Here is a 13,497-nt window from a genome sequence, read left to right as displayed (position 1 = left end):
TTTCCATATGTCAACACCCATTCATAATGGTTTTGGAAATGGGAAGACTAGATTTCCCTTAAATTGCAGTTCAGTAAGTGTTTTCTTACAGTGAACTTTAGCAAAAGTCACAGCAAATAGTAATTAACAATAATCTTTTCTACCTGTTAACTCACAAGGAAACACCTTCAAAGTGACGTTTTGTTAAAATTTCTGAGCTAACATATAGAAAAACTGAAGTACACCAATATTGAAACGTTAAAATTTCTTTAAATTTTTATTCCTGACGCCACTACCACAGTTTCCAGGGCAATCTACCTGACGTAATGAAAAGAAAAAGAAGACAAAGCTGCAGCAGACAAGAGACCTCAGGAGTCTGCATCTGGCTGGCAGGAACTGCACAAGCCAATAGCTGTGCTTTTTGCAACTAGTGCTGCATCGGTCCTGAGAGGAAGGGTTTCCTCTTTGAGCTGCTGTGACATTTCTGACTGTGGATCATCGTCCTTTGGTGGCAGGTTTTGGGGCAGCTGTCTCGGGGTAACCTGCGCTTTCCCGAGAACTCCTCATTCTCCTGGTAGGAACTGTAGCCCTTTCTGCTGTTTTTTATACCTTCTGTTACCACACCCACCACTTCTGCCCCCAGATCCCTAGCCACCACCACAGGCACTGCCTGGACTTCTTCCACCAACTCTGCCCCTCGTCATGATCCCATAACTTGATTGCTGTTGTCCATTATAAGTCTAAAACTATTAAAGTTCCCAACACCACCATTGTTACCTCCACCAAAATTTTCTCCTTCCTTATAACCACCATATCCTCCTCTTCCGCCACCACCAAATCTCCACCACCATGATTCCCACATCCTGGTCCACCCCTCCTCCACTGCTGTAACCAGCACCACCACCATAGTTGCCATTGTCCCCCCAATCAATTCTATCCACCATCATCACCTCCACAACTACCTCTGCTGCCACCGCCTTGGCCACCATAGCCTCCTCTTCCACCAGAATTTCCACCATGACCAAAATTACCTCCCCCACCACCAAAGTTTCCCCCACGACCCATGAAGTTGCCAGATCCTCCTCCATGGCCTCTCTGTGGTCCAGCAGGCTGCATCTCTTGTTTGGAAAGGGCCCTTCTCACCTCACAACTATGCCGGCTAATAACATGGTGTTCCTGAATGACAATTTTCTCAGCTGTGTCGTGATCATCAGCAGTTACAGAAGCAAATCCTCTCTTTTTTTCCCACTCTGCCTGCCTTCTGTAACTTCCATCTTGCAGTCTCTCAGATTATATACTTCTGTATTTTCTTTAATACCACCAACAAAAATGTTCTCCACTGTTCAATGGGCACCAGACCTTACAGCATCCTCTTGGGTCCACCATACACCCCTCAACCTTATTTGGACCAGCGTATATTGCTGCGTCCATCTCGTTAACACAAGCGTAGCCCCTGGGTGGTTCTGTTCGGCGCACTCTCGTTACCACGCAGGGTGCCCCATTTCTCGAAATGTGCTCTCAAGCTGTCAGCCGCGGTTTTGAATCTCATCCCACCAATAGACAGCGTCCTCAATGGTTCTGGCTCGTCTGGGTCATGGCCCTTCTTGCGATGGCAGCGACAGCTGGAGACAGCTGAGCAGTGGTTTCACCTCCCCTTTAAGACCAGCACCACAGTATCTTTTAGGTCATAATCATATCAGCTTTTATGTTGGCGAACTTGTAGCTTTAAACATCTCCATCTCACTTGGTGGTAAAGGTTTGGAGCAAGACAGAGCCAATTTCTCTAAAAGTCACTAGTGGGGACAGATCATTACGTAATCTGATGACAATTAAATCGTTTGTGAGAGGCAATGATGAAATGACAAGACTCCAGCTAAGGTCCAGGCCGTTTAGGAATCTGCAGGTGACCATTACGCCAAGCCTCTCTCAATGAGCTCCCTCTATCTAAGATGTAGTAACAATAATAGTAATCCAACGGTAATTCAAAGGAGAGAAGCAAGTCTCTTGGAGAAAAACAACTTGCGTAATGAATTTCATGTCGTTACCCAAGGATCGTGTCAGAATGATTGATATAGTCTTTCGTGCCTTCCTAGTTGATAATAAAAACTGTTAATCTCAGAGGATATAGTATTAAAGAATCTACCACTCACATAAAGAAGACTATTTCCCGGAACTCTTTAAGTCCGTTGTTATTGATGACCTTCCCTTATACATGACAAGAAGCTAAAGACCAGCAAATAAGAATTAAATGTCTGCCCCATCCTCCTGGATTCCATGCCATTCACTGCCTGGCTTCCCCTGTCTCACTGGGGAAGAGTGTCTCTCCTCCTGCCAAGATCTGTACTCTAGATCCTTCATTTCTTTTCAGACAGTTTGCTACATCATTAATCCTCGTTTGTTTCAGGATCGTCCCACCCAGCTCTACTGCCTCTCCCTTCAGCATCTGAGTAAGCTCAGAGAGCCCCATCTGCAGCAGCACCAAGTGGAGAGAAACACGGTTCCCTTTGCTCCTACATTGCTTACAGCGCTCTTTCTGCCTGCTTCCTCCATGGACAAGCTTCCTGATGGAAGTCGGTTCCGTTCATTTTATACACTTGGTCCCCAACACTTGTCCTCTGCATGCATTCTAATCCATGCTGACCTTAAGATCCTTCCAGTTTTGTCTGAATTTCCATCTTGTCAATGTTTTTATTCCTTCTATTAACTGGAGTGATGTAAGTGTAAAATACTGTGTATTGACTCCTTTAGTCCAAACAGCTTTTGTCCTGGAACCTGCCCCACTGTCTGCCCCTAGGTGTTCTTCTCACTCTCTAGGTCTCGCATGCTTAGTTCTTTCCAAGGATAGCTGTTTCTCTACCATGTGCCTGTGGTCCTTTGTGTCACTGTTTACATCCCTGGTTATCTGTCTCATCCCCACATCTGCATCCCTATCTCCATAGTTTTTCTGATGCAAACCCAGCTTAGGTGGCCTGTAAACATTGAGCATCATTTTTCTCCCCCTGGAACTTCTCCCTTATGGTTTTTTCCCTTCCTCTCAGCCACCTCAGGATAGCCACAAACCTCCAAGTTGTCTTAGGTTTCTCAAGCCTCATGAACGCTAGTAAAGTACAATTAATTTACTTCCGAAATTTCACTCCCCCATCCCTTCATCGTCTTTTCTCTGTCTTAGCTCTCACGTCTACCTGTCGGGTGAATTGAGTCCTGCATTATGGTATGTTGAGGTTCTAACCCTGGATACTTGTGTGTGTGCCTACTTGGAAGTAGACTCTTTGTAGGCGTAATTCAGGTGAAAAGGGCCTCACTGCATTACGTTCAGTCATACCCTGGTGACTGGTATCTTTAGAAGAAGAGAGGAACTTAATAGAGACCCCCAGAGAAGAGTGGGGGGTGCCAGAGGCAGGAAGTGCAGGACTATTGTCGCCAGTCAAGGAACTCTAGCAAATGCCCAAAGCCAGAGGAAGCAAGGGCAGCAAGGGCAGAGTCTTCACAACAGGACCAGCTCCGCAGGACGTGTGAGAGCATGCATCCTGTTGTCTTAAACCACACAGCTTGAAATCCTTATTGTGTGCTAGTCTCAGGAAATGACTAGTTATCTCTCACATCGATTACTGGATTAATATGCTAGCCCATATTTTCCCTTCAAGTCCTACCACAAAGCTGTCGAAGTGCTTGTCCTGAAAGGAAAGTGTTATCCCATGACAGCTTCTGTTTTTAAATTCCCAGAGCCTCCATTTCATCATCAGTAGACATATGACTATTTCCTAAGCCATTAAGAGGATTATATGATAATTACATGCAATAGTGGTAACCGTGTGTTAAACTGGTAGTGCATTTTCAGTCTTAGCTCAGGCTAAGGTCAGAAAGGCTGACAAAAATTCTAGAGTACCACATGCCTCTCCATACAGAAGCCATGTTGTATGTTAGCCCTCCCCTACAGAATGTCTGCAACGGTGGAAGCACACTGTTGCTCAGTGTGGCAACTTGAGGCGCACTTGACTATTAAACACTTAAAGTGTTAGTGGAACTCGGGAGCTACATTTGTGCTTTATTTGGGATTGGCTTATGTTATTGAGACACTTATCTTGCTATGTAACCCCTGCTGCCCTCATACTTTTAAAAACGATCTCTTGTATTTTTAATAATGTGTATGTGTGTGTAGTTCTGTGTGTGGGTGTGTGCAGGTGCTGGCAGAGGCCGGAAGAGGCCATCAGGGCCAGGGGCTGCAGCTACTGATAGTAATGAATCCCACGACATGGGTACTGAGAACTCACCTCTGGTTCTCTGCAAGAGCAGTAAGAGCATCTCTGCAGCCTGATGGACTCATGTGTTCCGTTATCCTGCCTTTGCCTCCGTCCCTGCCTCGTCTTTGCTGGTGTTGCAGGTATGACCACTGTTAGGTCTCAAACCCCGGACAAACGGTGAACCAATGTGCCTATGCAACATATCAAAGCGGACGTGGCCACCAGGTTCTCCCAGCATCCACCAGTCCCTACCTGTCACAGGGTATGACTGGCATACCCTGCTCCCTTCCCTGAACTCTGCACACTAGGGGCTGGGCTGCCCTTCTCCAGAGGCTATTCCTTATATAATCCAGACATTTGGCTACTGGCCTTTTTTACCCTTCCTCTCCTGGCATCTTGGTCTCCTGGTCTCCAGGCTCTCCCACCTCTCTTTCCCCTTCTCCTCACACGGCCCAGCTCAGGGTCAAGGTCTGTCTGCACTCTCCCAGAGGTCTCTGCTCTGGCTGTGTTCTCTCTCACATCTGCACTCCACTTTCCCCTCCACCACATCTAGGAGCAGACACGTCCTCCTGTTTTATTTCTTTTTTTCATTCAACCACCACACCTGGCAGAAACTACATTTTTAACTTAATTTAAATTTAAATACCCGTGTTCTTAGCTGCTACCATATTGAGCAGTACATTTCTGTAACAGGTCAGGAAACCTTTTCTGTACAAAGCCCGATGGTTAGCATTTAGGCAAGCAGGCTATACTGTCTCTGTGGCAACTAGCCACTGTCGCTTCAAAGGAGTCACAATAATATGTAGAGGAACGGGTATTTCCTTATTCGGTACAATTTTATTTGCCCAAACAGGTGGCAGGCCAGATTTGCCCTGAGGCCCATAGCCTGACCTCCCCCCTTCAGACTGTTCATGGAAATCCTACTGAGAAAAATGTAAAGCTAGTTCTATTGGCATTAACCCACCGTCTTCCTAGAGAAGAGAGAAGAAATGGGTAAAAAAGAAAGAATACAGAGCAGGCTCTGGGTGCGCTGTGCTGATGTGTTTGCGGCGAGTCCACCACCAACAGACTACTGTCGGGCACTGCTCACTGCGGGCAGAATAAGAGGAGCTCAAGGGATTTCAGAGAGCTTGGCTAATGCTCTCTGGAGCCCAGAGAGTGTGGAAATGACTCAGGATGACTCATGTCTGAGTTTAGAGATAAGAGCTTGTGTGTCTTGATCTGTGTGAGAGGCAGTAGGGAGATCCACGCTGCGTTTCCATTGCTAGCGGTTAAAGGTCTTTGTTTCCTGTGGACTCAAATTAGTCCTGAAGACAGATGACCTGGCTCATCCTCAATGAGATCCCTCATGGAGGACCCTTAAGTGTGCAGTAGACCCCAGTAAAATCTGGGGCTGTAACTTGTCCTCATGGGTGAAGTAAGCTAACTGGGTGGCCTTTGGACCTTAGTGTGGGATCTTGGAGGAACAGACATTGATCCTGCCAACTTTGGACTCCTGCTGTGTGGGAGGGATCCTCGATTTACACCCTGACTGCATCCTTTAAGGAAGACATCACTTCAGCTGCTCCTTTACACCCTTGGAACCATTCAACACGGTAGCTAGTGACTGAGAAAGAAGTGCCTAAGAAAACCCTCTCGTCCCCCTCATGGGTTGTTTGAATCAGGAAGCCGAGAAGGGCTTTTAGATGGGGAGTCATAGGATTTGATGACAAACGGAAGTTTTGCTATTTCAGAGTGACCAAGGAAACATTCATTCGGGGCAGAGTGAGTTTTCATCAGCTCAAGATGGCAGAAATCTCTTCTGCTGTGCATATAAAGATTTCCTGGCAAATGCTCAAAAATTGTTATTACCCTGTTCTTTCCCAATGGAAGTCTGTCACTGGCCCTTCTGAAACTCTCTGTATACTGTCCAAACTCCTGGGGGTTACATGCTATAGATGTGAGATCTGAGCCTGAGTTCTTCATTTCTAACTGTCTAGAGTCCTGGGCTCCTGACCCCAGTCTCCAAGAAGCCCTAACTGCTGTCCTTTCTTTCAGGATCTCGACTCTGTGTACGAGGCTGCACCAACACCTTCCTGCCCACCGCTCTCTTTTGCTTATTGCTCAGAACTGATCAAACTTCCCCCAAAGCCTTCCAGATGCTCTGTCCTCACCGGTGGCTGGATCATGTGACTCTCTGTTCCCCAGAAGCCTTGCTTCCCTGAGCATTTGTCACAGGTGTGAATGATGCCAGTCAGTCAGGCACCTAAAGTCAAGATCACTTCTTATCACAGTGGCTGTCATGTAGACCGTCTCTAAGGATTTGAGGAAGAGATGAAAACCATCTGGACCGTCGCTTTCACAAGCAGAAAAGGAACATATATATGGGAGACCTGCTACTTCCGTTATCAGTAACCATAACGTATCTATTGATGTTTGCACTGCTGTGGGATCCCAGAGGAGAAGGGAAAACCCTTAAATATTAGAGGTATACATTTGTTAGAGGCCAGATTTTTTTTTTATAACCAAAGTAGAATGTTGCCTCAAACCATTTTCCCATTTTGTAATGAAATACTTTCAATCTGCAGGAAATGTTTTGGATAAACAAACAAATACCACACACTGGCTCTCCAGCTTTTCCGGACATTAGTGTCAGGTATTTCTATAAGGAAGAAAAGAAAGGGTTTGTAGTGTGACGTCCTGTGCTCCCCTCCCTGGCACATGACCCTCCAAAGGTCACCGCCATGCTGAACTTGGCACTTCTCACGTCCTTGAGTGTTTTCTACTCTTTGAAACACATGAATAGATCTGTAAATAAAGTTATAACATTGTGTCCTTTTTTTTTTAAAGAACTATTACCTTGTAGCTACCACTTGTTCGTTTGCTCAGTTTCTTCTCTTTGATATTGATCTGATATATATCATAATACATTTTAAGTGTCTTCACTTAAGTACTGAATAGAATTCCATTGATGAAAATACCAATTAACTACTTCCTTCTCGACCAACTTCAGATTTCCTTTTTATTCACAAACGTGCAATAAGCGTTCTTTTGTTTCCAATTTCCTTGTACATCGGTGGCACCAGTGGAAGATTGTATCAGCTGTATTTATTTCTTATGGTGATGATCTCTCTTAAAATGTATGTATTTCCCTGTCGTTCCTGCCCTGCTTCCAAGTCACAGCTGAGAGCAGGTACCCGTGTTCACGAACCGCTGGGTACAGTTGAGGACCAGATGAGCGTGTGGCACCACATCCTCCTCTGCCTGCCCCAGAACAACCAGATGAAGCACTGTTTCTATCGTGACCTCTCCTGGCCCCAAATCTCTTGCATAGCTGATGGGTGAGAATGGGAAAATCTGGCCAAACGGAAGAAGGTCCAGACGACGCGCCCCACAGACACATGCCCACTCTGACCGTGAAACACTCCCACCAGCGTCATGACCTGTTTCCGAAGCTGATACTAGGCTTCTTGAGCCATAGTAGAAATCTTCAAAGCCATCTATGTCTCCCTGCATGTCAGGAAGAATAATTGGGCTGCCCTGCATCTCTTTTCCTACACCCTCAAGACCAGTGATCAAGATCAGTGAAGTGGAACCCGGATACTATGCAGATGGGGAAGACGCAGATGAAATGAAGTGGGACCTCATGAAGATGCTGATAAGCCAGCCCCAGAGCCAGGCTTCTCATGCCCCCTGTTGGGAGACAGAGACTCTGTTTATTTCCAGGCACTTCTGGCCTCTGGAGCGACTGAGACAATACCTGAAGCTGAAGGAAAAGGGCAGGCACATGGTGCTGGCGACCCTGGAGAACAAGAGAGAGAGGGCAGAGACAAAGTGCTTCCAAGCTCAGGAGAGGCCAGTTGTGAGAAGGGCCTGGCTGCTGACGATAGTGGCGGGACAGCAAGGACTTCAGCGATGTCAGTGAGACACAGATGTTAAACACAGCTCCGTGGCCTATGACGCTGCCTGGATAGAACCTACTTTACCTGGCTGTGGCCTCACTCAATGAGCTGCTATGATAAATGCCACCCTATAGCCTTGAGGAATGTGTGTGTGTGTGTGTGTGTGTGTGTGTGTGTGTGTGTGTGTGTGTTTCGGATATGAGTACTTTGTTTGCATGTATTTAGAGAACCACAAGAGAGAAATTCCCTCAGAAGCCAGAGATGGTGTTGGATCTCCTAGAACTGAAGTTCCAGACGATTGTGAGTCACCACGTGTGGCTGGGAACAAAACCCAGATTCTCTGCAAGAGCGGCAAGCATCCTAACCATTGGGCCATCTCTTCAGCCCCATGCCTGCTGAATGTTAGTAGCAAAAATCTTTAATTTTATTACAGATAATAACATTTCTTTGCAACAAAAAGTATTGATTTAGGTCTCACATGTAGGATTTCCGTGTTCTAATTTCTTCCCATTCCAGCTGCACTTATTAGCCCATTATTTAGGTTTTTGCCATAGTAACAGGTAGGGGGTTATATTGGTCAAGGTTCTCTAAAAGAATAGAACTGACTGTGTGTGTTTCTGTTAGACTTATTAGGTATATATGGACTTATTAGGTTGTCTCACAGGATGCGGTCCGGACAGTTCAGCGATACCTGTGTCACACTAGAGAGGCCGGCCAGTGCTGCTGCTGTGCCAGCAGTCCCAGTCTGGGGGTGAAGATCTGCAGGATTCCTGCAGAGGTTCTGCTCTTCAGTCTACTTCGGAAGCTGGGAGAATTTGGTTCTGTCTTTGAAGAAGTGCTATAGCAACAGGGTGGAGGAACCAGCGGGGGCGAGCAAGCCGGAAGCAGTTCCCGTTCTTCACATCCTTTTATCTGGTGCCATCAGAAAGTGTCCCACCTTTAGAGTGACTCTTCCCACCTCAGATAATCTGATCAAGAGAACGTCGCACTGCAATGCCTACTAGCTTGTGTCCTGGTTGATTCCAGTTAAGCTGACAACCAAGAGTGGCTGTCACAGATTCACTTCTTGTCAGCTCGGCACCCACTCACAGCCCTATACCATCCTTAATTTCCAAGTGAAAACAGTAACAAGTTCATAATTCTGTCTGACATGACCTAACTAGCCTATGCACACTATTTTAGAATAGGTAGCAAAGTCCTTTGAAGAATGTTTTATGTCTCATTACTGAAATATGATAACATAGATTCATAATACTTAACCACTGATATTACCTCAGCCAATTTCAGATTACATGATAAAGAAACAAGAAATAAAATGCGAATATTGGCTTAGTATATGTTTAACTGTGCACAAACATGTTTAACAATAGGACCGGAAACTCATGTTGGCTACAATCTTAATTCGGCAACTGGTCACAGGGCCTTAGCTGGTTCTTTGTTTTTGCTTTGTTTTTTTTTTTTTTTATATTCCATCTTTTTTTTTCCGTTAGACTTGTTTATTCAAGTATCCGAAAACACTCTTTCCACTTCCTCCCCTCCTCCCAATACCCTCCCGCTCCCCTCACTCCCCCCACTCCCTCTCCTCCTCCCTCACCATTCCCCAGAGCAGTCAGGGTTTCCTGCCCTGTGGGAAATCCAAGTTCCTCCCCCCTCCCTCCAGATCCAGGAAGGTGAGCATCCAGACTGGCCAGGATCCCAAAAAGCCAGTCCATGCAGACGAAACAAGACCCAGTGCCATTGTTTTTACTGATGAATATTTTGCATATCACCACAGAACCTTCATATGGTGATGGATGGAGATAGAGACAGAGACACATATTGGAACACTGGACTTAACTCCCTAGGCCCAAATGAGAAGCAGAGGGAGGGAGATCGTGAGCAAGAAAAGCAAAATCAGAGGGGGCCTTCATCTGACAATGGATGGAGATAGAGACGGAGACCCACACTGGAGCACTGAAAGTCAGGACCGCGAAGGTTGTGTTCACCCACTGATACAAGGGGTCTGATCGAATGAGAGCTCACCAAGGCCAGCTGGACTGGGACTGAACGAGCATGAGATCAAACCGGACTCTCTGAATGTGGTTGACATGGGGGCTGACTGAGCCCCCAAGGTCCAAATGTTTTGTTTGTTTTTGACACAGGGTCTCATTGTGTATCCCTGACTGTCTTGGAACTCCCCATGTAGACCAGGCTGACCTTGAATTTACTGCGATCCATCTGCTTCTACCCATGAAGTGCTGGGATTGAAGACATACTTCACCACATGCAGCTGTAGCTGGTATTTATAACTACCTTTCTCTGTTACCTATTTCATATTTAAAAAACTCTTCCAATTGAGCAAGTTCTCATCAGGTCTTGGGTATCAGTTTCTGTCCTGGCTTATTTTCTGTTGTTCTGGTAAAACAATGACCAAGACATTTTTGGGGAGTAAGGTGTATTTTAGGCTTAGAAGTTACAGCCCACCATCAAAGAAAGTCAAGTCAGAACTCAAAAAACCTTCAAGACAAGAACAGAAGCAGAGATCACAAAGCAGCATTCTCAACCGTCCTGTTCTGGTCACCCCCAACCATAAAATTATTTTCGTTGCTACTTCATAACTATAATTTTGCTACTGTTATGCATTATAATGTAAACAAATGCCTGTCTTTTCTGATGTTCTTAGGTGACCCTAGTGAAGGGTCGCTTGACGCCCAGAAGGGGTCGTGACCCACAGGTTGAGAACCACTGCTGTGGAAGCATCCTGCTTACTGACTTGCTTCCCCTGCTCACGCTCACACAAATTTCCTGTAGAACCCAGGACCACCTTCCTGGTGCTTTAACACACACAGTGAGTTGGGCCCTCCCAAATCAATCATCAGTCAAGACAATGCCCACAGGCCAATCTCATAGAGACAGTTCCTCAACTGAAGTTCCCTTCTCCCAGGTTTGTCAAGTTGACAGCCATGGTCGGCCATCACAGGAGTGAGATCTTGCTTTGTTCCCCCTTACCCTTAAGTTTGCTTTCTGCAGCTGAGCGTCTTTCCACCTTTTTGTTTATTTCTTAACTTGCTTCTTCTTCACTGGAATCCCTGTCCAAATTTTTTATTTCATTTTCTTATAAGCCTTATGATAATTGGTAGAATAAATTCAACTTTGTAATCTTGAATAAATAAATATAGAATAAATTCAACTTTGTAATAATGAAATAATATTGAAATTTGCTGACGTGCAAATTTTAAGCACTTTTTTATGTTTCAATTTTTACATATTTTTGAAGTGAGTTGATTGTCTTTGTAAAAAATCAGTGTAGAACTGGATTTCTTGGCTCTTCCTTGTTGCACTCCCAGTTCAAATCTCTTAGTAGCCAGCATTCTCTTATATCTTCATTTGGACTCAACACACTCAAACACAATCTTCTTTGTACTTTGGCCTCTTGGGAAAAAGAGTCTTATTCTGCCCTCCTTAGACTCGTGATGCCATTTTCCCTGGGTGGACGGAGAACCGTGGCCCTCCTTGGTGGGGTTGGTGGGGTCTCTCTTGGTGGGGTTGGTGCTTCACACATTTCTGGCAGGAAGTCGGTTGAGTTTAAGGGATGTTCCCTGTGTTTGCAGAAGCGCTTTCAGTACAGAAAACTCAATCCTTCCACTTTTAAAAGGGAAAGGGGATGATAAATAAGAACCAAATGTCCATTTGAGGCCTTTGGTTCACTCTTAAATAGATTCAGTAGAAGTACTCAGGGCACAGGGCCGTTTTCTCCTACTCCAGGTTAGGCAGCTGTGTTGTTAAGTACGTTTTTGTAATAGATTGTTTGGCCCTTTTTTTCTCACCTTTGTATTTGTCTATCAATAGCTTTCATCTTCTCTGCTGTTCCTTCCATTTGTGCCCCAGACTTAGACAATCCCTGGGTGCCTGGCATGAAGCTTGAGGAAGTAGAAACCGTTAGTTACCACAGCGACTTCATCTGTCTTGAACAGCAAAACCAGGGAGTGAGTGGCTCTACCAATACAGTTTTGCCGTTCACAGCTCTAAAGGTGAGACACCCAAGATATCCAGGTTCCGAGGAATAGGTTTCACCTACGGCCTGTGGGTACCTCGCCTCCCCACTGTGGTGTGGTCATCATATCCTCTGGATGTTGAGGGAGTTGCACTCTCTACTTTTTTTTATATAAGGACAGCAATCAATCCAAATTCAAAAGTCATGGCCCCCAGTGCCATCACACTGAAGAGTATGTTTGGGCATCTGCTATATCTGGGATGGGGAATTATAAACCCTTGGCCTACAGTACTCCCCCTCTTAACAAGAAAACAGTGGCCAGGTTTTCAGATTGCCGATTGCCAGGCAAGCCACAGGCGTTAATGATCCTCCCACGTGGGGAATGGCAGGGCACTGACTGCCAAGAACCCACAAAAGCCCTGTCCTGTGACAATGCCAGGCTCAGGGTTGAGTCTAGGATCCTGAGGTCCATTACATTTTATTGGAGACTAACTGTCAAATCCAGGAGGTACCTTCACTCTTCAACATAGAAATCTCTAAGACCTGAGTATCGCTCAGTTAGTAGCATGCTTAGCAGGTCAGCCTCTAGCCCCAGAGAAGACTCTGAGGAGTATCTACAGGAAAGGGGACAGAAAAAGAAGAAATCTCTCTTGCTAGATAAATGGGCTCATTATGACTCATCTCTATTTTCTATAGTCTCACGGGTTACCTTTCTACGAAAAATAACAAGGGGCCTTTTCTCTCCACCTTCCCCTAAAACTTCTCTTAATTTCTTGTAATACCTTACTTCATGTTCCTCTAAGTCTATGTCGCTTCTACCAGTTTTGGGCCATAAAATCAATGCAACATATTTATTTTGCATCTAAAAAATATTATAAAGTTTCTCTCTGTCAGGCGCCATTCAGTTCTAGTTAACAGGATATGGCAGGAAAGCCCTTATTCCCAGCACCCAGGAGTCAGAGGCAGGCAGATCTCAGGGAGCTTGAGGCCAACCTGGTCTACAAGTGCATTTCCAGGCAGTCAGGACTGTATGAGACACCATCTCCCCCCCCTCCCCCCACACACATATAAAAACCCACTCAGAAGCATAAACAATCACCATCAATTTTGCTCATGATTCTCTGGGTGAGAAATTTCGATAGTGCACTCATGGTAACATAGCTGATATCTTTTTTGTGGTACTAGGTCTCAGCTGAGAAGCTTTGAACAGGGTCTGTAGAGATGGCTCAACAGATAAGATCACTGAGTGCTCCCCCAGAGTACCGGTGTTCAGCTACCGGTAGGCACATGTCAGCTCACAAACATCTGTAACTCCAGTTCCAGGGGATCTGATGCCTTCCTCTGGCTCTTTGGGAACCAACACGGAAGTGGTACACAGACATACAGACAGGTAAAATATCCATTCAGATAAAATAAAAATTGA

At 45.5% G+C, this 13,497-nt stretch overlaps 2 pseudogenes; one reads left to right on the top strand and one right to left on the bottom strand.

The window, feature by feature from the left end:
- Positions 1-542: 542 nt before the first annotated feature.
- LOC125387932 (heterogeneous nuclear ribonucleoprotein A3-like) lies at positions 543-1,890 on the bottom strand (annotated as a pseudogene).
- Positions 1,891-7,433: 5,543 nt separating this feature from the next.
- On the top strand, positions 7,434-8,208 carry LOC125387931 (N-alpha-acetyltransferase 10 pseudogene; annotated as a pseudogene).
- The last annotated feature ends 5,289 nt before the right edge of the window (positions 8,209-13,497 follow it).

Source organism: Myodes glareolus, chromosome 11 (genome assembly GCF_982192425.1).
Source record: "Myodes glareolus chromosome 11, mMyoGla1.1, whole genome shotgun sequence".
NCBI classification, from domain to species: Eukaryota; Metazoa; Chordata; class Mammalia; order Rodentia; family Cricetidae; genus Myodes; species Myodes glareolus.
Note: the sequence above shows the minus strand (reverse complement) of the source record. Positions and strands in the feature narration are given on the sequence as shown.